This window comes from Acinonyx jubatus, chromosome F2 (genome assembly GCF_027475565.1).
Source record: "Acinonyx jubatus isolate Ajub_Pintada_27869175 chromosome F2, VMU_Ajub_asm_v1.0, whole genome shotgun sequence".
NCBI lineage: Eukaryota > Metazoa > Chordata > Mammalia > Carnivora > Felidae > Acinonyx > Acinonyx jubatus.
Genome location: NC_069394.1, coordinates 2,162,983 through 2,187,842, shown reverse-complemented (window position 1 = coordinate 2,187,842; position 24,860 = coordinate 2,162,983).

Genomic DNA, 24,860 nt, shown 5'->3' with positions numbered 1-24,860 from the left:
ACGGCACGGGGTCAGGTATGACCCCAGGTTCTGGCTCGAGGTGCAGGGTTTTGACCCCAGGGTCTTTCCTGGGTTACGCATCTGGGGGGGGGGAGCAGACTCAGAGGGCTTAGTAATGCAATTTGGACACTTTGATTTTTGACACCCCCGGTGTAATGTCCAGGAGAAGACACCCAGGAGGCAACTGGCCCTGGGTGGAGGAGGGCAGAGCTCAGAGGGGAGGCTGAGGCTGCACGTAAGAACCCTTAACAAACAGAGTCACCGAATCCGTGCACAGGATGATACAAAAATGAGCAGAGAGTCGAGGAGAAGAGAGGAGAGGGAGCGAGGGAAGGTCGGAGTAGGGCCAGAACACCAGCAGCACCAGAGGCGGTAGGCAAGGAGGTAGGGCCCCACACAGACTCAGATTTTTTTAATTCCAGACTTTTAGAAACTTTGATTTGGAAGACACATGAGAGACTGGAGAAGATTTGGGTCTGGTATTTCTTTTCTGTACAGGAATGTCTGCAGCAACCTTGTGTTTATGTAGCTTCTGCTTGAACACCTCCAGTGATGGGGAGCTCACTACCTGTGACTCAGGATGGCTCTTGTGCCAGAAAGTTCTCCTATAAATTGTGACCAAGCTCGCCTTGCTGGGCTCCCATCCTCTGGTGTTGGGTTTACCCTCACGGCCATAAGGTACATCCCTTTTCTCTGGCAAAGGATTGAGTCTCTGAGGTCCTAAGACACTGACGGTGTCCCCTGTGACTTCCCTCTTCATATTGACAGGTCATAGTACATAGTGACCATCCACAGTCTACACTGAGCATCCACAGTCTACACTGACCACCTGGGGTCCACGCTGACCACCCGCGTTGACCGTCCTTAGTCCAAAACTATTACCTATTGATCCTGTGTGGAAAAACCTGACTTGCTTGGTCAGCCACAGAGGTGGTGACTTTCGCTGGCAGGTCAGGAGTGCAGAGGTCAAGGCCTGCGCCTGTGCTCATGTCAGGGGCTGTGGGGTAAGGCTGTCACTGGCACCTGCTGAGAGCAGGTGGGTCCTGGGGAGTGGTCTGGGCCATCGAGGCTGGTCTGGGCCTCGCTTAACTGTCCAAGATCCCACAACAAACAAAACGTGGCATCTAACCAGGCTCAATATCAAAATCCCACTCTGCACTATGCTAAGTGCCCTTTGCAGTAAAGAGAGGAGTTGGGCCCAAACCCCCTTCCCGGTCTGACTCGTGAGTTATCTGCCACCATGAGCGGAGATGCAGAAGGGGAACATCGCGGTCTGGTGATGGCCTGGGGTCGGTCACTCACGAATCAACAGCCTGCCTGGTTCTGGGCCACTGTCCTCCCCCCTCCTCACCCCTCTAGCTCACCGGGCGCCTGTCATCTGCCCCTTCCCCCGGACACCGACTGCAATGCCAGCCCTTCCTCGGCCAGCACCTCCTCTCCACCGTGAGCAGCTTGATTCGAGCCACGATGGAGAACGTTCCAGAAACCGGTTTAGAGCACTCGGGGGGCCAGCTGCCTCTGCCTAGCCCCAGAGGCTCCTCACCCCGTCGGTCATGCCCGACCCGCAGCAGGCTCAGCACCGGAGACGGGGGCGCCAGATGCCTCTGCAGATGAGCTGATCTCCTGCCTTCTCGGCAGCGAGAAGGTCTGACAACAGAGGCCTGGGAACCCGGCAGGACCAAGGAGCCTGCGGTCTGACGCGGCACGGCCCCCTGATCACCACGCGGTTGGTTTAGGGAGGACCCTGAGCGCAGGCAGAGGAGGCACCGAGTGTGGGTCCCAGCGGTGAGTGGGGAGGCAGGATTTGAATTAAGCACAAAGATAAGGAAGAGAAGACGTCTCAGGGCCGTTTCAGGCACATCACAGGAGGTCTGGCCGTCAGTAACACCCACACTGCCCGCTGAGAACTGGGCAGGGGGCTCGGGCGGTGGCGGGGGCCGTGTTTGTTGGCCCCGTGTTTGTCTACTGGAGGCCAGAGCCCGGAGTGTCCTCAACAGGACTTCCTTCTGCTCTGGCTTGACTGCCCCAGGGCAGGAGAGGCGGGGGAGGGGAGAGGCCCCGCAGGGCTGCGCTGAGCTGCCCGGCCAGACCCAAGGGGACAGGACTGAATCTGCTACAAGGAACGGTGCAGGTGGGGGCACTGTACCCAAGGCTTGCACAGTCATGACCTCAGGTGTTCACAGCCAGCCTGGAAGGGGGGCTCATCCCGTTTTCACGAGGAGACTGAGGCCCAGAGAGGTGAGGTGACCAGAGTCCGGGACTCCAATAAGGACAAGGAGGGTCCCCAGTCAGCGCCCGGTGTGTGGCCGTGCCTAGATTTGTCAGCTGGGGAAGGGCGGTGGGGAGGAGGCTGGAGCTGCAGGTCTGGACGCACGAGAAGTCAAGACTCCACCATAGCCTCCCCGGATTTGACCTCCCCCAAGTCCCTCCTCCTGCACCGGCCCCCCTGCCAGCCCCCCAGGGGCCTCACTCTCCCTGCCCCCGGCCCTCTGTCCACTTGATGTGGGTGGGGGCTCCAGGGCCGCCAGCAATGTGCTTGGAACAGTCCCCCAAAGTTTGCGAAGGGCACAAAAAAGAAATGGTAGTTCTGTGGCCACATGGAGGTAGAGGCTGATACTATGGTGACGATGGTTTGGGGCTTCGTGAATGTATCCAGTCAGCACGTCCTGTACCTTCACGTTACACAGTCATGTTAATGGGACCTCAACAAGCCTGGAAAACAGGTGTTTGCGGAGCGTAATTCATCACGGCACTGGCCGCACCGACTCGGGCCTGCGTGAATGAGTGGCCGAGAGCCACGTGACCAACGGTGGCCTGAGCGTCCCGAGAATCACTGCAGGGCCAGGGGCAAAGGGCCTGGAGGGCAGACTCCAGGCTTGACCCATGGCAGGTTGTCCCCACGATGCTGGGGACATGGTATGTGCTCGTCAGTGCATGAGAGTGAGACCCATCAGGTCAGGAGGAAGGGACAGAGACCTGGGCTTAGAAATTCTTCAGAATCTGCCTGCCTCTTCCCTCCAACATCCCCCACTCTGTCCTGTCTCTTCTCATGGCCCCTCCCCCTGTGCGGGGCTCACTGACCGCCCCCACCCCCACCGGGGCTACCTGCTCTTCAAGCCTCCAGGCCTTGCTTCGGCTCCTCTGCCCTCCTACAACACCCTCTGTCCCATCTCCAGTCAGCCACGCTGAATTTGTTTCCCCAGGCTCAGGCTGATCCTTGCCTCCTCCATGAAGCCTCCTCTGATAACCTCTCTCACCTCAAGCCCCCTAACATTCTGTGTCTGTCTTCCTGCAGGGCTCGTGCCCATTCGGGGGCATGTCGTATCACGGTGATGGCGGCCAGATCTCAGGGGCTGTCCTTTCCCTGCGGGACTCAGGAGCCGCTCGCTGGAGCAGCGGTGGATGCACGCGTGGAGCCCTGATCCAGACAGTTTGTCCTGCTCCCAGCCAAGCCGCCCTCCCACCAGGATGCTCCCAGCTCCCTGGGAGCCAAGCGGGATTTTTGGCTGGCCTGACAGAGGAGACATTCAAAAGCCCAGGCTGCCATATGAAATCTTCTCCTGGCTCCTCCTTTGTGATTTTCAGGCTAAAAATAAAACAGTCGGGGACCCCGGTGGCTGCCATTGTCGCTGCTATTGAAACGTGATGAGCGCCTGATCAGAATTATTATGCATTGTTGACAGGGAGGTAACCGGCACTTATCTCCCAGTGCCTTTAAAAATAGAGCCTCTTCCTTTTGTGCCGGGGCAAAGCAATAATTTAGATAATTGAAACTCTGAAACGAGTTGGAGACGAATCACTGTGGCTTTGGGCCTTTTATGATACTTTCTCTTTGTATAAAAAAGAATGGAATCAGAAGAATGCTTGGCTCGAACAAAGACCCTGAGAGGACGAATGTAGTCGGCGTGAAAGCAGTGTTGCCCGTCTCCCTGGCTCCAAGTCCAGATCACAGACCTCCCCGCTCCCTCGGAACAGTATCAGGAACAGTATCAGCCCTCCGAGGCTGGGGCCACCAGTCTGCTTCTGGCTGGGCCTGAGGAGCGCTCCGGATGATGGGCGGAGTCTCTGCGGGGGCGGGGCTTCCGGGGGCGGGGCCTCACGCCGGGAGGGCCTTCTGTGGGGTGGGGCTTCCCCTGGGGAGGAGCTTCCCTGGGGGGGAGGAGCTTCCCACGTGGGAGGTGCTTCCGCCAGCGGGGAGAGGGAGGTCATCTGGACCAGCCCTTCGGATCCCAGCCCTTGGGGTGATTGCCCAGGATTCGTGAATGACAAGGCTTTGATGGGGTTTAAATCCCACCTCAGTCACTGACCACCCGTATTACCCTGGAAATAGGTCGGGCATCTCCAGGTAAGCTTCCTTAATTGTAAATTCGACCGCATTAGTATAGGTGGGGCATAAGGATTAAATCCCTTAATTTATAAAAAGCATCTGGTAAAGAATAAGCTGTCAGTAAATCTATCTATCATCCACCCATCCACCCATCCATCCATCCACCCACCCATCTACCCATCCATCCATCCACCCATCCATCCATCCACCCATCCATCCATCCATCCATCCATCTGCCCATCCATCTACCCATCCATCCATCCATGCACCCATCCATCTACCCATCCATCCATCCATCCATCTGCCCATCCATCCATCCATCCACCCATCCATCCATCCATCCATCTGTCCACCCATCCATCCATCCATCCACCCACCCACCTACCCATCCATCCATCCACCCATCCATCCATCCACCCATCCATCCATCCATCTGCCCATCCATCCATCCATCCATCCACCCACCCATCTACCCATCCATCCATCCATCCACCCATCCATCCATCCATCTGCCCATCCATCCGTCCATCCATCCATCCATCCATCCATCCATCCACCCATCCACCACCCATCCATCCATCTGCCCATCCATCCACCCATCCATCCATCCATCCATCCATCTGTCCACCCATCCATCCATCCATCTGCCCACCCATCCATCCACCCACCCATCTATCCATCCACCCAACTAACCACCCACCCATCTATCAGCCCACCAGCTTATCTATCCATCCATCCCTACCCCCCACATTCACCCATCTATTTGTCCATCCTTCTTCCCTTCTTCCCTTCACCAGTACTACTAGGTAGGCCACTTTGTACCAAGGTTGTGACAAAGTTCATTAGAACCAGGATTCAATTCATTTTATCCAACCCCATGCTTTTCCCACCGTCCTGAGCTGAGACAGAGAGATGAAAATGGCTCAGTGATTCAGGGTTGAGTGGTCCTGAGACCAGGCTGGACTGTGGTGATGTTAGTGATCATCACTGATTCCTAGGTGTCCCCTCCTGGGCGCAGAGATCTGCCCTCCCTGTCCCCTTGTGGCTGGGTGGAGCCGTGCAGGTGGTATATCGGCTGGACCGCGCACCAGCTGGTGTGAAACCCCCTCCCTTCTTGCTGGAGCAAGCAGGATCTGGGAGGTGGTGGCCATCCCATCAGCAGGGGTACCGAGCTATGGCAGTGAACAGAGCACCCTGCTGACCTATGTGAGCGTGTGAAGTGAGCCATCGTGGTGGTAAGCCATGAGATGTGGGAGCTGTTACATGGCAGGACTCAGCCCGTCCTGATCGGCCTCCCACGTGCAGGCCTTCTGACCCTGCTTACCCTCTGCATCAGTCTCCCGGGGCTGCCGTGATGGGTGCCACAAACCGGGGGGCCCCAAACCATAGACACGTATACCCCCACGGTTCTGGAGGCCAGAAGCCTGAAACGGACATGTTGTCGGGGCTTGGTTCTGTGGATTCTGACGACGAACTGTTCCGGCCCCTCTCCTAGCTTCCGGGGTAGCCATCGGGCCTTGGCAGGCCTCGGTTTGTGGCCGCGTGGCTCCAGTCTCCGCCTCTGTCTTCACACAACCTCCCCTCTGTGTGTGTCCCAGTGTCTCTCCTCTTCTTACGAGGACACCAGTCGTTGGCTTACGGGCCTGCCCCACTCCAGTTTGACCTCATCTTAACCAGTTACATCGGCAAAGATCCCATTTCCCAGTAAGGCCACATTTTGAGGTTCCAGGTGGACATGAATTTTGGAAACACTATTTAACTCTGTATACCACCCCCACCCCAACTTAACTTGGGTCAACAAACGTTTAAAGAAGACTCACTATGGTGAGTTGGGTGCTTGGGTGACATAAGTGAGGAGACGGGGATGAAGCATTCCATAGCAGGCGGAACGTTGAGGACGATGGACTTGGACGAGTTCACAGTCTGATGGCAGAGGCAGGAGAGCCCTCAGACAGTCTCAGCATGGCAGACGGGGGCGTGGGTGAACCACCGGCTGCTGCTGGTGCCTCGTGAGTCTCGGGCATGTGTCTGTCGCCCGCCTCTCTACCTCCAGCTCCCAGTTCAGGGCTGCACTGGTGGGTGCCCAGGAACTGTTGGGGAGTCCATCCCTGACCCTCACGTAGCACCCGACGTCTCCTGCCACGCTCACTGTTTGCAGACCATCTGTGAGTGATCACAGCCCAGGCCAGCATGGCCGCAGCCCAACTGGAAAGGCCCTCGATGTGCTCAGGAAGGCTGGCCTGGGCGCCTGGCTCTCTCACAGTCCGTGGCTCTTAAAAAGCACCCACAGGGCCCACTCATCATGCCAAATTCCCCGGGCATGTGTCAGCCCCACCGAGCAGGGAACTACACAGGGGAACTTACGTGCTTCTGACTTCCAGCCCGATTTTCTGGGTGGCAGCTCAACCCACCTCCAGTTCTTGGGGGGCCAGAGCTGGGGGCCGTGGCCCCTGCCCTCACTCAGCCCACACTCCCCAAGTCCGCTCCCGACGATTGTCGCGGTCCACACTCCCGTGGGCTCACTTCCCGCTGGCCTCCCCAAGGGGGTGTCGGCCTCTTCCCGTCTGAGTCTAGAGAGCGTGGCTGACCCCAAAACTGCCCAGGCCACTCCTGAAGCCCAGGGCACAGTCTGGGACCCAGAGTTTAGGGGGACATGGACAGAATGGGCGTTCAGAAGACACTGACCACAATGCCGAGGGGGTCCGTGAAACATGCTAGACAAGAAAGGAAAGGTGGAAGGGAGACAGGCAAGGAAGCTGTATCTCCAGGCAGACGTAAATGAGGGGAGAGAGCGGGAGGGCTGCGACCACTGTGGCTGTGTCTCCTACTGGCCATTTACGTCCGTGTGTCTGTAATAGGACACAACATGCTGTCACGGCGCCTGGGCAGCAAATGGACACAGCAGGGACGTCATATGCACCCGGGGTTCTCCAGGGGAAGAGGAGACCAATGCGGAGGGTTCTAGATGGAGAGAAGCAGGGCAAAAAGGCGGACGTTGCAGAGATTTGAGTGGAGCATCCACTAGGGACAGACTGTGATGGCAGGTGGCGGGCTCCCCGCCAGAAAGGCGTTCCAGAAGATCCCAGGACACTCAGAGCCCAGGGGCTTGGGCTTCATGGGTATTTTCCTGATTCTTTAGGTGAAGCCTCCACTCACTCCCAGTTAATAAAGTTAATGTTACCAGCGGCCAGTCCGTCAGTTAGAGACAAGTGGGTGTCCACTTGTTTGCTCTTGGGGGACCTTCGTCCCCTGGCTCCTACCTGAGGTCACCTGGGATCTGCTTTTCTTTGGAGCCACTGTCACCTGGATCCAGGGTCTCCACGGCCCCAATCCCCGTTGGCCTGGCTGTCCTGCTAGAGGCTTGCACTGGGGGGTGGGGACAGTCGTATGCGGGCTGAGGGGCTCGAGGCATGACTCTCTGGGACACTCACGAGCAACAAAGCAGGCGATCCCGCTTTGCCTCTGGTGAGCACCGGCGGGTGTGAGGGCAGAGCGAGCGGGGAGGGCCTGCCTGGGCCCCCAGGGGCCCGGGGTACCTGTCCCCCACCTCCGAAGGCGTCGGCAGGAGGCGAGAAGGGCACGCAGAACCCTTGGGAACAGGATCGCAGCGGCACTTGGCCCCAACCTTGGCCCCAGTGCACATCCGCTGTGCGACCTGAGCCAGCAAATTAACCTCTCTGAGCATATTTTCTGAGTGGCAGATTGGGGCCGATAAAAGGAATCAGTCACAAATGGGGGATTAAATGAGATCGCTTATTTGGCAGAGTTCCTGACTCAGCCAGGGGAACAGTCATTACCCTGATGAGGCTTGAGAGGCTGGCCTCACCTCTGTTCCTTGCTTCTCGACGGCCCCTGTGCCCCTGTGTGCCTCCGTGTCGTCCAAGCACCCTGGCCCTGGACCCGGCCCCTCCACTCCTCGTGCCCTCCCTGGCCTGGCCTGTCCCTGTGCCCACGCCAGCTCAGGCTTGCTCAGGGGGCTCCCCGGCACCGCGGCTGGCCTCTCCTGCAGACTCCACGCGGATTCCCAGCCAAGAACTGCCAGGGCCCGTCTGCGCCCTGGGTTAGTGACCAGAACACGGAGCACACACGGGGGGCTGACAACAACGGGAACAGACTGTGCCACCGTCGTGCGGGCCGGGGTCTGCAATCCAGGTCTGGGGAGGGGCGTTTCCTCTTCCAGCTTCTGGGGCTCCGGGGTCCCTGGGCTTGTGGCTGTGTCCCTCCAGCCCCCTCCACATCCACAGGCCTGCCCTTCTCCCTGAGCCCTCCCCTCTTCTGCTGCCTAGAAGGACATTTGCCATTGGGTTAGGCCCCCTGAGTAACCCAGAGTGATCTCACGCGAAGACCCTGAACGTCATTCTATCTGCAAGGACCCTTTTTCCGAATAAGGCCACGTCACAGACCCCCGAGGCCTCTGTTCCAGCCCTTCTCTCCTCGGTCACCGCCCAGCCCGTTCACATCCGACCCGGCTGGCCCAGGAACCAGAGTGGGGCCAAGCTGGTGCTGACCCCAAAACAGGGTCGAGGGCTGCCCATCACTACCCGCCACCCCCCCCCCCCCCGCCCCGGACACTCAGGAAATGACGAGACCCCAGAGCCTGGTCCGGGTTACACGAGAGGGTGCTTCCGGCCTCGTCGTCGTCAAAGTTAGCAGATTCTCGTAAGTGATGGGACAACAAACGCCTCCGAGAGGCCACAGTGGGTGATATTCAAACAATGCGACATGACCTCAACCCTTTCCTTCCTTCAGCACGGGGTTACTGCTCAGACTGCGTCCTCCACTCCAATCTCGTCTGGGACCCCCACAGCCAGCCCCTCCCCCACCTCTGGAAGATGGGCCAGTCCAGGGTGACCCAGCCGCCAGGGCTGGCCCCGGGGCGTGAGGCCAGTGCTCCTCTGCCTCCGTGCATCCTGCACACACATCTAGGACAAAACGGCTAGGAGGAGTTTATGCCGTGGGCCTCCCATAAGTTCTGTCCAGCAGCACAGATGGGTTTTCGATTACATTTTCGTAAAAGATAGAGGGACAGCCTTCAGATGTATCTTTCTTATTATGTCCTTCTATAAAAGCTGGGGACAGAGTGTTAAATCACAGCCCCGGGAAGGAAGCATTCTGGAGAGAGCGTGCATGTTCCGCTGCTTTAACCTGACCCCGGGACCCCGTCATCAGCGCCACGTGTCACGTCTGGATCTGGGGACATAAACACGACCCGTGTCAGGTTTCACAACGTTTACCGAGCAGTAAGGGTCTTCATGATTTTTTAATTGAAACAGAATGAACGCACAATGTCCGCTGAGTTTCAGGTGTGCAACATAAGCCCTCCTTTCTTCAGATCCGCGTCGTCACTGGGCCGGCCCTGCCGGGCAGCATGGACGCGTGTGGGGATATGTCTTAGGCCACGCGGGTGTCGACCGCGCCACCGTGGAAAGAAAGGCGAAGCCGTTCAGTCGCCCATCTGTTCGTTCCGTCACTCATTCTACAAATACTTGCTAGATGCCAGGTGGGTGTTGCAGGGCAGTGACGCTCTCGATGGACCCGGCGTCACCCTCCGGGCAACGGGAATGGCGATGAGGACGTTGGGGGGGCAGGCTGGCGGCAGCTGCCACACCGGCCATGGGCCCACGGGGTCCTGGCGACACAGCTCAGCGCCAGCCCTAGAGGAGCCCCCACGAGTGTCCCGGAGGTGCGGGCAGGGGCCACCTGCAGCGCGGCCAGAACCACACAGGTCAGCAGGAACCCACGTGTGCCCCTCCCGGCTTTTCTGGGGCACCAGCAGCGGTTCCGACAGAAACGGGCCGGCCCTGGGGCCCGCGGGAGGGAGCCGCATGGTGCCAGGCGTGCCAATACGAGGACACAGACGCTCACTTCTAACGGCGGGAGTCCGTCAGCGCTTGGGCAGGGACCCCGAGAGCGGGGAGTGAGGCCGAGGCCACACGTCTGGAGCACCATCCAGAAGCTTCGAGTTGCGCACGGGTGACGTGCGGAATTGCGAATAAGCGAAATCGTGAAGAGAAACGAAGGGCAGACAAGAAAGACCACAGCGAATGTGTTTGGAACACCTGCTCTCTGCCGAGCGCCTTCATCGCGCTGGATCTTGTCCCGACAACACCCTGCACACAAAGCCCCAGAGCCCAGTTTCCGGAAGGGAGCACCAGAGCGCGGACGTGCCAAGGACTCTCCAAGGTCCCGCGTCGTGTCGATGACAGAGCATACCGCAGGGACTCCCGTGGCTTCTGGAACCTGTCCTGTTGTTCCACGAGAAGCTTATTGTTATTTAAAGGAGCTAAAACATTTTCTCTCTCTCTCTCTCTCTCTCTCTGTCCCTCTGTCTCTCTCTCACACACACACTTGCACACACGCATGCACACATTCACACGTGCACGTGCACACAGTGATCTGGACCAGGCACAGGAACCGGGAGGCTGATTTCAGGGTGAACACAAATACGGAAAACAGAGCGACCCGGACAAATGTGGAGTCAGCACGTGCCTTGGACCGTCTGTCCCTCAAATGCCAAGTGTCTCCAGTGGGCTTTTGGCAAATGCCAGATCACTGTCACTTTGTGGCCGGGCTCCCTGCTGAATGCCTGGAGTGTCACTATTCTCGGCAGCTGATCAAAGAATGTGATGATCTGGGTTAATGATGTCGCAATTGCCTGAATGATCGGAATCAGTGAGAAGATATTATAGGAACTGACCCAATTCCTTCAACCGGCCTAACAGCAAATTGAGCTGTGACACGAAGGGGAAGGGAGAGGGAACTGAGCCCCCACTACGTGCTGGGCACTGGGCAGCTGTCCCATCCCTCCTCAGAGGCAGCAACAATGAAACAGCGAAAGCGAGGCCGGTTTATGGAGCCCGCGGTTGGCACTGGGCCCCATGCGTCTCTCTGCCCCCACCAGCCCGGCAAGACCAGAGCTCGGAGCTGGCTCCTAAGTGGTCTGGACTTCACAGAAGTGCAGGGCTGCTGGGCCCCCAGGGTCGTGCTGGACCCGGAAGGGTGATGGGCAGACACCGCCCACGCTCTGACCGCACCCTTGGGTCCCCGCAACGTCACACGCACCGGAGGGTGCCACCCGCACCCGTGTCTGCCTGTCCCTCCCACAGCCTCCTTCTCTCGAGTCCACAGACCCCGTGGCAGTCCCACCCTGCTGGGCTCTTTCAAATGTCTCATGAGCTAGAAATATGTGCAAAGAAGCTCAGATTCTCCACTAACCAAATGCATGCGCTTTTACGTGAGATATTGCTACCAATATTAAAGTGGTAAATTCCTGACACTCAGTTCGGGCGAGGATAAGTCAAGACTAACATCTGTGTGTGTGTGTAGGCTGCTAATAAATGCCCCTCAAAGTAACTGCAGCGGTCACTGCTGTGTGAACTGGCCTGGACTGCGGGGCCCAGACCTTTGGTTGAATACCAGTCTCAACATTGCTGTGAAGACGTTCTCTAGGTACGAATAGATCCACAAGGGGTGGATTTCAGTAAAGCAGATTGCCCTCCATGACATGGTGGGCCTCATCTAATCAGGAGATGGCCCTAAGAACAGAAGGGAAGTCTCCTGGAGAAGGAACTTGATCTCAAGGCTGTCACAGAAACCCTACCTGAGTTTCCAGCCTGCCACCCAGCCCTGTAGATTCCAGACTCAACGGCCCCACTGTCCTATGAGCTGGTGACCCAGCGGCCCATGTCACTGGCCCTAATACCCCATGCCTGGCATCCCGTGGTTATGTGTCCAGGCATCAGCCTGTGCAACAGCAAGGAAGGTGAAAACACTCGTGTGCAGAGGAGACAGAAGTCACCGGAATGGGCACCTGGACGCCATGCAGTGTCTGAGAGTGGGGGACGGGTGAGCACTCTGGGGGGCGTCTACGCAGGAAGATGCCGACGTGAAACGAGAAAGGGCGGTGACCAGCACCAGTGTGCACACGGTCCTCTACATTTGCACACAGCCTCACGGAGGTGTGTATATTTTATCTACAGGATGTATGGTTGGAGACAGTCTGGAAGGATGAAGTCAAAGAACCCATGTGGCATCTTCCTGGAAACTGCAAACAGCCACCCCATGACCTCCGATTGCACCACAGGCTGATACTGCTTCCTCCCCCAGCCCCTTTGTGCAGTGAACAACACGCACAGCCACACGGGGCAGCCTAAAATATTAACTCTGAGTTGGAATGGACTATGAGTCATTGCTATGTTTTTACTTATGCTTACAACATTTTCTAAGATTTACGCCCTGAGTGTTGACTGATTTCTTACCAGCGGAGAAATAGAGCCCTAGGCTCACATTCTCCCAGCTGCCGAGAGAGGAGGGGTCGGGACATCACCTGCCCAGCATGTGAATGACCAAGTGCCCCCAGGCCTCTGTAGCTTCTTTGGAGCCAAAGATTCTAGTGCTCTGAACCCGTGACCTGTGCGGACCCTTCGTGGGGAGTCAGGCTCAGATGCCCCCCCAGGAGAAGAAGGATCCAGGGTGACGTCCCCTCGAAGTCCGGCTCAGTGTGTAGGGAACTATCCCCTCCCTCCCGGCCTCCTGCGGAGTCAGCCCTCCAGACCCACCCCCGCCCCCGCACCCCCCGGGCTCTTCCTTACTCTGCTGTGCCTAGCTGCTAGCCCCAACAGCATCACACACACACCGCCCACACAGAGACAGACACACACATGTGCACACACAGATGTACACATGCCTGCATGCACACACACCCAACACACACAGGCACACGTTGCACACACACGCACAGCGGGTGTAACTTCACTGACTGGGCATAGGCTCATTTGTCAGGAAGCACTACTTTGACTTTAGCATAACTGCCCCCACACAGGCCTCCCACCCCCCGACCTTACCTCTATGTTCTGGATGCTCAAGGAGAGCATTTACTTCCTCTCTCATCCGACAAAGCTTCCTCCTTACCAAAAGAATCCGATCCATTCGCTCATTCGTTCCCTCCACAAACTTGTATTGAACGGGCGCCAGACCCTTGGGAGGTCCTGTGAGCAGGGTGAACACGGAGCCTGGTCCTCCTGGCTTATTGTCTAGATCGGAGACACCCGGACTCATCCATTCGAATGGCGGTATGACCTCCCACTCATAAGCAGCACAAAACCAGAGGACCACAGGATGCCCAGACCAGGGGGGACGGTGGCTTCCGTGACAACGTTCTTGTTTTGGAGGACCAGAGCTTAGTGTGTGATCAAGGTCAGGGCTCAGCATGCGGCCAGGGACAAGGTTCAGCATGGGACTAGAGTCAGGGCTCAGAGAGTGACCAGGGTCAGGGGTCCACGTGTGGTCATGACCAGGGCTCAGTCTGTGGCAAGGATTCTGGGGCTTGGGCTCAGTGTGTGCTTGGGGTCAGGGCTCAGTCTCAGCGGCGGGCCGGGGCTCTCGACCTCCCTGCTTTACCCGTGTCCCTCGCTCCGAGAGCAACCCCTGCCTCTTGCTCTGGCCCAGGGTGGCCTGGCCTCTGGGCCTGTGCACCTTTTCCCGTGGAAATCCCCTTTGGTTCTAGCCGTAATTATGTTTAAAACCCCCATTCTAGCTGGGGGATTTCATCAGGGAGCAGGAGCTCAGAGCCAGGGTGCTGAGGAGAAGCCGAGCATGGGGGGCCCGGACAATTCCTCCGCAACCCAATCAGGGCTCCTGCACACCCGAATTTGCATAAATCTCTAAGCCGATTAGGGGGACATTCAGAGTAAGCAGCGCAGGTACTGAGCCAGCAAAGCAGGCGCCCTCCCTCTCTGTGTGGATTAATTGCTCCCATCCCAGCTGGCTCCAAAGCCGAGTTCATTATCCCCCACCCCGCCTCAAGCCCGCTCCTCCTCCCAGCTCCTTCCCTGCTTGCTTAGTGCCACAAACTCAGAATCCGTGTTACCCCAGATGCCTCCTGTGTGCTTTCCATCCGGTCTACAACGTCTGTCTCCTTTGCTCTGTCCCCTCCCCGCCAGCCCCAGGCCACCCTCTCCAGCCTCACTGTCCCCTGCGTATCCCTGACACCGGCCCTCTCCTCTGTCCATTCTTGCTCTGAGTCCTCACGACAAATGCCCTGTGGCACCTGCCCCCCCGGTCCCCCAGGCCCTCCCGAAGCAGGGTTTGCTCTGTTCTCAGCCCTGGCCCCGCTGCTCACCCGAGGGAGCCGTGAGGCCGGGCCCAGGGTGCTGGCCCAGGGCACACCGTCGGCACACAGCCGTGGTTTGACGTCCGCAGCTCCCGTCTCCTGCAGGACGGGGTCTCCCTGACCCTTCGGCTCTCGCCTCCCCAGGAGCACATCGTCTTGGGCCAGCTTGCTCTTCTGTCCTGGGGCTCTGGGGAGAAAGCCCATCCAGGAGAGGGTCTGCACGGAGGCATTGCTCACATACAGAACGTTGTTACCCCAGAGACTGACCTTAGGCCTGAGGTTGGCACCCTCTCCTCCCGCTCCCTTGGCCTCTGAGAAACGCACCGTGAGGGGGCTCGTGTCCCCTTGGCCCACCCCAGCCGCTGCAGCAGCAGCAGAAACACTGGGGATGGTGCTGGCTGGGGTCGCAGTGCTGTCCTTGTTGGGGTCCCACTTGGCCGTGTGACCAGGTCAAGCCTGTCCCTCACTGCGAAAATGAGAGAGTGGCTGGGCTGATTTCTGAGCTTTGCCTTGGTTGCAACACCTTAAGTCGGTGAATAAATTGTGACCGCTTCAAATGAAGTGATGCATTCACGCACAGTCCTCAGAAGCTCGGGTGGAGGAGAGAGCACAGAGTGTGAGGGCAGACTTGCGAGGGACCGGGATCCCTCACTGGTGCGACAAAGGGGACTTGGGGGCGACCATCAACACCACCGTCCACACCATCAATGCCGACATCATCATGAGAACCACCGTGGTCATCCTACTATAACACCATCATCAACATCTGCCCCAACTCTCCCGGGTTCTCATAAAATAAGAACAGGGAAGCTGATCGCCCACCGCCCCCACCCCCCAGAGCACTATGGACAAGGTTCTGAATGGGCTGTACCAAGTGATCCCAGATGCCCTGGTCCCGCTTGGGAATCTCCCTGGTGAGCGGGCCCCACTCCAGTCTGTGCCCTGCAAAGCCGCAGACCTCGGACATTGCCAACCGCAGCCCCTGCTCCCTGCTCCCCGGGGGTCCTAACCAGCAGCCGTTTGCTCTGCGTAGGACCCAGGAGCACAGGAGGATGGGCTGGACCGAGAAACCTGTGCGACCCTGGGCGCATCTGTGCTCCCTAGCCCTCTGAGGGGATACTGAGCGATTCCTGATGGAAATCCCATCCCCGGCCACCCCACCCAAGGTCAGCATCTTGCGGGTGCCTGACATCTGAGCCAGGACATCTAGCCTTCTTCTGACTCAAGCTGCCCGGGGGTCCCGGTTTCTGCCAACACCATGGTCTCTCTCTCTGAGACTGTATTCATTTCCTGTGGTTGCTGTGACAAATTCGCACAAACCCGGTGGCTTCAAATGACCCAACTATTTTCTCATATTTCTATGTGACAAGGTCAGATGTCCAAAGCCCAGGCACAGCAGGAGCACCCTCCCCAGAGGCCCCAGGGAGGGGACACTCCTTGCTTTTTGCAGCTTCTGGTGCCCTTGGCATTCGTGACCATATCTCCCTCTGTGCACATGGGGCCAGGCCCCTGCCTCCTGAGCGTGGCTGGCTCGCGGGCTGGCGCAGACCTCCAGGAGGGCTCCCCCGCTGGGACACGGGACCAGGAGACAGAATTCGTGAGGTCACACTGGGTGCGATGAGTGCCCACACGGGGCCAAGGCTCCATGTCTCCTCTGAGGCTCTCGGGCTCCAGGGAGCAGCAGGGGTGGGCTCGGCCAGGCCACCTCATGTCCTCTGCCCCACCTCAGTTACCCAGGAGCACCCTGAGAAGGACAGGGCCCTCGGCTCCTGAGCCCCTCGAGCGCAGTCTCCTGTGTCCTGGGTGTCCTGCCAGAAGGAAGGTCACCTCGGTTCCCTTGATGACGGTGGCAGAGCTGAGCTCCCAAACGCAGGAGCCCCTCAGGGTCACAGAGCAAGAGGCAAGGCTCACATCTAAGCCAAGTCTCCCTGTGTCCAGTCACCAGGAAGCCCTGCTGTCCCTGTGTTGGGGTCACAGGGCAGCTCAGTGCCTCGAGAGCGCCGACCACAGAGAGCCTGGCCCTTCCCCACGTCAGGGGGGATGTGGGTCAGGAGGCCGTGCTTCCGGCCCCAGGGACAAGCCTCTTGTTGTGCGTCCCTGGATACAGCCCCTGGACCCTCCGGGCCTCTGACGGGTCACCTAAAAAGTGGAAGACAGAGTTCCTCCTTCCCCGGTGAGGCCCTGGGTCTGAGAGGAGGGTGTGAAGGCACCCGGAGGGAGGAGGGAAGCACAGGCCCCAGGGCTGGGCGGGAGGCCACAGTCGGCCGCTGACTGCCAGATGCTGGCTTGGCTGGTTGCCCAGCACACGGCCTGGGGACAGAGCTGGACCCAGCACCTGGGCTGGACACCCGGCTCAGCCGTCTCTCCACCCCCCTGCTCAAGAACCTGCCGTCTCAACCCCTCCCTGGCCACCACTTGGATGCCCACCCATCATGGCCCGCTGACGCCCACCTCTCTGGGGCGCCCTCCTTGCCGACTGTCACCCTCCACCTCTGTTGGACACCAGGGAGCCCGACCCTCAGGGCCGCCCACGTTCCCCGAACAAGGACAGAGCACATCCTGGCTGCAGGCGTGGCGGTGTCCCCGGTGTCCCCTGGGGAGTGCGAACAGGCAGTTATCACCCCCACCCCGCCCCTGCCGCCCTGGGGGCCTCCGGCAGGAGCTTGTCTCCAATTTCCAAGCATAAATGGCAACTGTCTGTGGCTCCCACGCCCCCAGGCCTGGCTCTGCCAGATCTCTGGATGGCTGACAGCTGTCGCACGCTGTGGCAGGCATATGCTTGCCCAGCCTCACCCCGCCAGCCGGCCGGGCCGTCTGGAGCCGGTGATGGGAAAGCGGCCCTCAGGCCCCAGGCCCTGCCCCTCTGTGCTCCTGCAGGCCCGTCCGGCTCCCCAGGGGCAGCACGGCCAGGCCTGCTCGGCGTTCCTTCTCCCTGGGCCTCAGTTTCTCCTCTGTACGCAGAGTCAGGCCCGGCGGCCCCTGAACCTCTGCCAAGTCTGTCATCCCAGCAGAGACGCACGAGGCCCTGCCTGGAACTGAGGGGCGCGGGCAAGGACGAGGCCCTCGTTTTCCACAGGGGTGCCCACTCTGGTGCATGGGCTGGGAGGTCAGGCAAGGGCCAGGGGATCTTGAGGGGTGGTTGGGTTAGAAAACTCTGGTCCCAGAGCAAGATGCCCTCTTCTAGCACCCTCTCTAGCTCCCCCTCTAGTCCCCCTTCTAACCCTCTTTCTAGTCCCCCTTCTAGCCCCCTTTCTAGCCTCCCCTTCCAACCCCCCTCTAGCCCCCCTTCCAACTCCCCTTCTAGTCTCCCTTTTAGCCCCCCTTCTAACTCCCCACTTCTAGTCCCCCTTTTACCCCCCTTCTAAAGCCCTTCTAGCCCCCCTTCTAGCCCCCCTTCTACCCTCTTTCTAGCCCCCGCTTCCAACTCTCCTTCTAGTCTCCCTTCTAACCCCCCTTCTAACTCCCCCCTTCTAGTCCCCCTTCTAGCCCCCCTTCTAACCTCCCTCTAGCCCCCCCTCTAGCCCCCCTTCTACCCTCTTTCTAGTCCCCTTTCTAGCCCCCTTTCTAGCTTCCCCTTCTAGCCCCTCTTTCTAGCCCCCCTTCCAACTCCCCTTCTAGTCCCCCTTCTAGCCCCCCTTCTAACTCCCCGCTTGTACTCCCCCTTCTAGCCCCCCCTAGCTCCCCTTATAACCCCCCTCTAACCCCCCTCCTAGTCCCCCCTTCTAGCCCCCCTCCTAGCCCCCGCTGAGCGGGCTCAGGTCTCAACCCAGGGCCCAAGGGAAATGGACAGCCAGACAGGCTGGAGCCGCCACCAGATCATGGGGCTGGCGGGTGACATTGGGTGATATGACACCAGGGGCCATCACTACATACACCCCTCTTGTCCTCGGGGAACAGACTTCCATGGGAGGATTTTGTGATTTGGGAAAAGTATGTATGTTCCCAGGGGGACCAGACTCGACTGGCCATGGCCCACAGAGGACCAAAAGCCAACCCAGGGAACGTGGCCAACTGGTGAGGAAAGCAGCTCTGCCCCGGGCCCTTCCCCAGGGGTCAGCACGGTGTGGTCTGGGGGGGCACGGCCAGCCTCTGTGTATGGACACGGCCAGCCCCAGTGGGAGGGGGGAGGCGGGAAGGCTCTGATCAGGGCAGGTGGTGGTGGAGTGGGAAGGACATAGGGGCTGGAGCAGAGTGATCGTACCTCGCTAGGCTGGGGGCGGGTGGCGGTGGGGTGGGCAGTAAGAGGACGGGGCCTTCAGGGGAGACCACCCCCAACCGTGCCATGCACAGACAGCAGGGGATGCCAGGAGGGGCCCGGGTAGATTCTGGACATACCTCTGCCCCTAATACCAGCCTCATAGAAGCACAAAGTCAGGGAACCACAGAAGATCCTTGACTTTTTGGAAATGACCTTGACCATGGTGTCTGGGGTTCTGAACCGCCCCTGAGGGCCAGCAGTTGCTTGGTTAATTTTTGCGCCAGAAATTAACCGTGCAACATCAGATGCTAGAATCGTGCCTCAGACAACTGTTCTTTGAGGCCACACCAGGGCTCTCCCAGGACATTTCCTCCCTACAGACCTCATGACTGACCTCTGCCCCCTTGGGGGTTCTCCCTCTGCTCCTGGCACAGACCTCGAGTGGCCCCAGACTCTCTCATTTTGCCCCTTCTGTCTCCACCACGTGTGGGGCCTCCACCCACTCGGCCAGGCCCACCTCGGGGGGCTCCGGTTGGGACCATCAACTGCCTTGTTGACTTTGTCCCCAGGCATCAGGCATCACTCGCCTTGTCCCCTGACCTCACGCCCTGGGCTTGCTCTGCCCCCGCCTTCACATCCGCCCCACTGCTGGCTTTCAAGGAGTGCCACCTTCCCTAAAGCATCTGATTTGGCCTAGCTCCGGGTCCGTCCGCAGGCCCCGGGAACCCAGTGTTGGACCCTCGTCCACTTGCCACACACACTCCAAGAGAGGGAACCTTACAGTCATTGCCGTCCTGCACAGGGCAGAGGGCGGCCCCCGCACTGGTTAGCGAGGAAGGAGGCGCTCAGCTGAACAGACCTGAGCAGCTGAAACCTTCCAACCACCAGCTGGAGGCGATGTGGATCCTTCCCCGGTTGAGCCCCGGATGAGACCTCTGCCCCCGACCTTGATGGCAGCCTGTGGGGACCCTGAGCGGAGGCCCCGGCCGAGCTCTGCCAGCTCCAGACCACAGACGGTGTGAGAGGATTCATGTGCTTCATCCGCGACACTTGACGGCTGCTCGTGATGGCCAGGGATAGCTAGCGCGGGACCCCGGGCTGAGATGCCTGCCCTGCTCTCCCCATTCTCCTGCACCCCTCCCTACTTTTATCACCAGAGCCCTCAGCACCCTCTCATGTACCACATGTGCCTCAGCTCCGTGGAGGGCGGGGTCTCCACGACCTGGACGGGCACCTGGCACACAGTGGGCGCTCAGTCAGGGTTTGTTAAACGAGGCCTTGTTGCAGGACACCTGGCACAGAGGCGGTGGTCACTCTGAGCGGTCCTCCCATGTACTGAGTATATGACCGTCACCGGGTGAGGACGCAAAGGCCCTCGGGAGCCCTCGGGACCAGGTAGGGCTGCTCAGGTGAGCTCGTGGCAGAGCCATCCATGAGCTCACATGGCCCCACGGGGTCAGGGAGCCACAGCATCTGGCCACACAGCCAGCTCGGCTCCGGGAGGGTGGGCTGGACGGTGGGTGGCCAGGGTGGCCCCCGGGCTTTGCCTGTGAGGTGGGGGCAGCCCCCAGGAAGGTCAGCTTGCCACGAAAAATGCCCTTCCTTCCACACATTTCCTGGACGATTGCAATCTCTCGTACTCGTGTTTGAAATTTGCTTCTGCTACATTCCGCCCTTCCTCTGGGACAAACAATTCTTCTGGTGTGGAGGGACCTGCTGACAGCCAGCTTTCTGTTCATCTCTTTCAGATGCAAATTCCCTGACGGGCACCCTCTCCTGGCTGCTTTCTCCCCAGGGGAGCCGACTGATCTCTGTGCAGCCTGGGGGCGGCCACGGGGCGGGTCGGCCCTTGATTACCTGCTTCATCGGCATCGAGGGCCCCTCGTCCGGTTGCCCACGCCACAGGACAGACAGGCTCGGAGCCTTGCCGGTGCAGGTGGGCATCTGTGCCGCCCCCGTCCCCCCCTGGCTGCCGGCCCTCCTTTCCTCCCATCTGTGTCAGGGAGGCGGCCCAGAGGACTCGGGCCCCTTCTGAGCCTTTCCTGAAATGTGATCTGAGCTCCTCTCTGGTTTCCGTTCAGAAGATGCCTAACTCAGGCAAGTGGCGGGGAATCGGTCCTGGCCTGGGGGGACCCTGCTCTTGCCTCCCCTCCAGACCACGGCCATGTCCCTCCTCGGGAGTGAAACTGAAAGCCAAAGTGACAACAAGCCACCTGTCATTTAGGTGAGAGATGATGTGTCACCTTTGATCAGAAGGAGAGAAGGTTCAACAGTGCCGCTCTGTGTGCCCATGAGGGGGAGGTGTCTTGTGGCTTTATGAGGCATCAGGGTCTTGAGGGACAGGTGACAGCCCTGTCCCTGTCCTCAGAAGCGGCTCGGGAACATGACAGAGGCCATGCTGCGTGTGACTGCTTGGAACGCCGGCGATGAGCCCAATCCCAGCACCTCCAGCCAGGCTCCTCCGTCAGGCACGTCACTTCTGCCAAGTGGAGAGTGGCTCTCCAGGTGGCTCGGGCACTCACTCGCAGAGAGCCCGTGACACTCGGCACGTAGGACAAAGGCTGCCGGCGGCTTGTGTCCGGACTTGAAGCCAAAGGGAGAGTTAAGGTTGGCATGACTTGCGTGGGCGGGGCCAGCTTGAGCCGGGTGGAGTCCAGGGTTAGAGGCAGAGTCGCCCTACCATTCCTGGAGCCCGGAGTGGCACAGGCCGTGGCATGCGCGCGTGTGTGCACTCGTGTGTGTCGTGTGCACGTGCCGACGTGCAAGAGTGAACATGCACTTGTGCACGTGGGTGCGTTTGCACGTGAGCGCATCATGGCACCATCCCTATGCGCACGCACCTGCATTCACACGTGCACGTGAACCCACTGTGCTGTGTATACCTGTGTGTGTGCACGCACGTGCCTGTAAGCACACACTGCGGCGTGTGAAGCGGTCTTGCCCCACACCGCCGGGTGCCCCCTCCCTCACCGCGCACCGTCACGCACCTGCGTTCTCTGGCTTCAGCTACCTTCTCCATCGTGATGGTCCCAAAACACCACACCCACTGGCATTCCTTTCCCAGCACCAGACGTGAACGCGCACAGGGTACAAAGACCCATCATCGTTCTTTGGACTCGTCCATTCATCGGGGCCACCTTCCTCCGCATCCCGCCACGGGTGGCCATCGGCCTCTGGGCCCCGAGGCTCCAACACTGAGCTCCTCCTCTTCTGGGCACCCACCCCCCATCCTGGGCTGCCTGTCTCTGTGGACGTGGCCTGTTCACCCAGGTCCCCCGGCTGAGGCGTCCTTGGCACTTCCTGGGCCCAAGCCCGCTGCACGCGCCCCCTGCAGGGCCAGCCCAGGTGGGACCCAGGCCCACGGGGCAGGTGTGACCAGGCCCTGTAGCTCTAGGTCCAGATCTATGCACTATGACCCCGTTGAGCTTGTCCCACCCAAGCACACATCTGGTTCCCTCCCGGCATCTACAGCGTGGGCTGGGGGCTCGGGCCCAAGGAGTCTAGAGCAGGGTGCTCCCCTCCCTCTGGGACAAGAAGGGAGGCTGGTGCCGTGGCCTGTGGGGGAGCTTCGAGGACCGCAGGGCTCAGGGGAACGCACTGCAGGCAGGGTCCCAAGCAGCTGGGCTCGCGGAAGCGAAGCCAGTGGCAGGGAGGGGGAGGGACACGGCTGTGACCATCCCGCCCCAACAGCTATTGATCGAGTATGCAAATCTCACGTCTAAACGCCCAGGCACAAGATGCGTCCTGCGTCCATGGTGCTCAGACTCCAGAGGCGGAGGTTCCAGAACAAGTAATGTCACCTGGCGGGGGCTGTGCTCCGAAGACAAGTCGGTGAGAGGGGGAGCTCAGAGCAGAGACAAGATGGTCAGGAAGGAAGGAAGGAAGCCCTGAGCCGCAGCGCGGAGGGCGGGGGCCGGGAGGGGAGAAGACAGTCGGGGCCGGGGGAGGTGCTGTCCAGGCAGGAAGGGCCCAGCGTGCGGCGGTCGGGCTGGCGCAGCCCGTGCGGCTGACCAGACGCTGGACGGTTAACGGCACCCAGCTCAGGGCCAGCTGCCCGCCTGGGCGTCAACCTCTGTGCTCTCCTGACGGCACCTGGAACCCCACCTGTGGGCTGTCTGTCTGTCTGTCTGCTGCCCACATAACCGCCCTGACATGTGTGGCCCCTGAGGGCCAGCCTTCGGTCTGTCCGGGTCTCTGCAGGAGCCCTAGTACACACAGCAGGTGCTCAGTAAATGTGTGGTGGCAGATGCAGGCTTTCCTGGCCGTGGCTCAGCGAGGAAACTGAGGCTGCAGGGGGTGTGTGTGGTGAGGGCAGCTGACAGGGAACAGCCAGCGATGCTGAGGCCCCCGCCTTCTTCCATCCCCAAACTCTGGCACCACCAACTGCTCGTCCCTCCTAAGACTCAAGGTGGAGAAGCAAGATTCTTTGAGACATTCCCCCTCTCAGCCCGAGGGGGCACGCGACCACCTTCGGCCTTGCAAGAACCTGGGGAGGCCAGTCTGGCATGGGGGGCAAGGGAGGTGGGGGGCGTCCCTGCCCTGCTGAGGGCAGGCCCCTCATCCACCCTCATGGCGACACACACCGGGTGGTGGGGAGCGGCCGGGCGGCTCGGGGTCAGCTGCCCTCAATGGCTCCACTCCCCCCTGCCCACCTCACGTCGCACTCCTCCACCCCCCTGCCTCAGTTTCCCTGTCTGCAGCAGAGGAGCTGTGACCGCTCTTGCCCTGGGGGTCAGCATCAGGCAAGCTTCACACACGGAGTGCTGGGGGCGATTCCCGGCGCATCGTAGCTGTCTGATAAACGGGGGCCCATCTTACCTTGTTATTATTGTTAATGACAGACGGAGCCCAGAGGACGAAATGTGCCCGAACCGTTGGGGACACTTGCGGACGGACAGCCAGGACCAGAACAAGGACGGCAGGGCAGGCTTTCAAGCTGCAGACAGAGGGAGGTGGGTACCTGTGTGCGGGGAGGAAGGCAGGCTCCAGAGAGGCCAGACGGGAAGCTGAAGGCAGGTCAGAGGGAACAAGGTGGAGACCAGTGTCTCTCCACAGCTGCCCGGCCAGGAATGTGCCTCTGTCTGCAGCCGCCCCACAGAGCCAGCAGAGAGCTGCTGGGACAGCCGGGTCCCAGGCCAGCAGACACTGGAGGGCCACTGTCCCCACCCTGCCATGGCCGCCAGCCAGGCCTCCCTGTGACCCCGCCACCCTCATGTCGCATCCGATCAACAGTCAGAAGGCTGGTTTGCAAAGCGCTCCTCGCTTCCCGTGCGTGGCCTAACGTGGGCCTCACACCCTCCGTGGGAGGCAGTGGGGGCCCCACAGCATAAGGGAAGAGAGAGGCACAGACCACAGCTCAGGGCCGCCGTCTCCGACCCTGGGATCAGCTAAAATGCCCCTGGATGCGTCACCGCCACGTAATCTCCTGCCCTAAACACTGCATGTGTGAGACACAGCCTGAGCCCTCACGACAGTCAGGAGACTGGCAGCCGAGTGCCCAGTTAGAATCCCGGCCACACTGATGGCCTCAGGACAGACCAAGTCCGCATGTTTCTAGACAAACGTGACCCAAGTCAGCGGGTCCCACAGACTCCTCATCTGACCCCCAACACAGGGCCCCATGGCTACTGTCTCTGTCTCCTGCTGCTCAGGCCCATGTGGATCCTGCTGGACCCCGTGTCCCTCCCTTCCCCCATGTCCTCCGTCCAGAATCATCCTGCTGGCTCCCTTTACAGCGGAAAGTTGGGCACACTGTCTGCGTGTGAGGCTGCTGTTTGGGGCTGGACTGTGGGCAGCACAGGGCTACAACCCGGACCAGCTCCTGGAGCCGAAAGCGGCAATGTCTGAGGTGAACAACGCACTGAACGGGGTTGGAGGTTGGAGACAGAGCGGAGGCTGCAACAACTCGTGCCCCTGACAAACCATCCGACAGGAGATACAGAGAGTAAAACAGCGAGTGGGGGGCTGGTGAGCCATGGGACCACAGCAGCCCAACCATGTGTCTGAAGTGCTTGAGAAAGAGGACAGGGACACAGATGGGGACACAGGGGAGAGAGGCAGTGAGAAAGGGGACAGAAGACAATAAAGAAGTCAAGGCTGAAAATTGCCCAAATTTAACGGAAACTGTAAACCCACAGATCGGAGACGTTAAAAAAAAAAACCGTAAGCACAAGAAGCCCGAAGACATGCACACCGTGACACGTCATACCCCGGACAACAAAGAA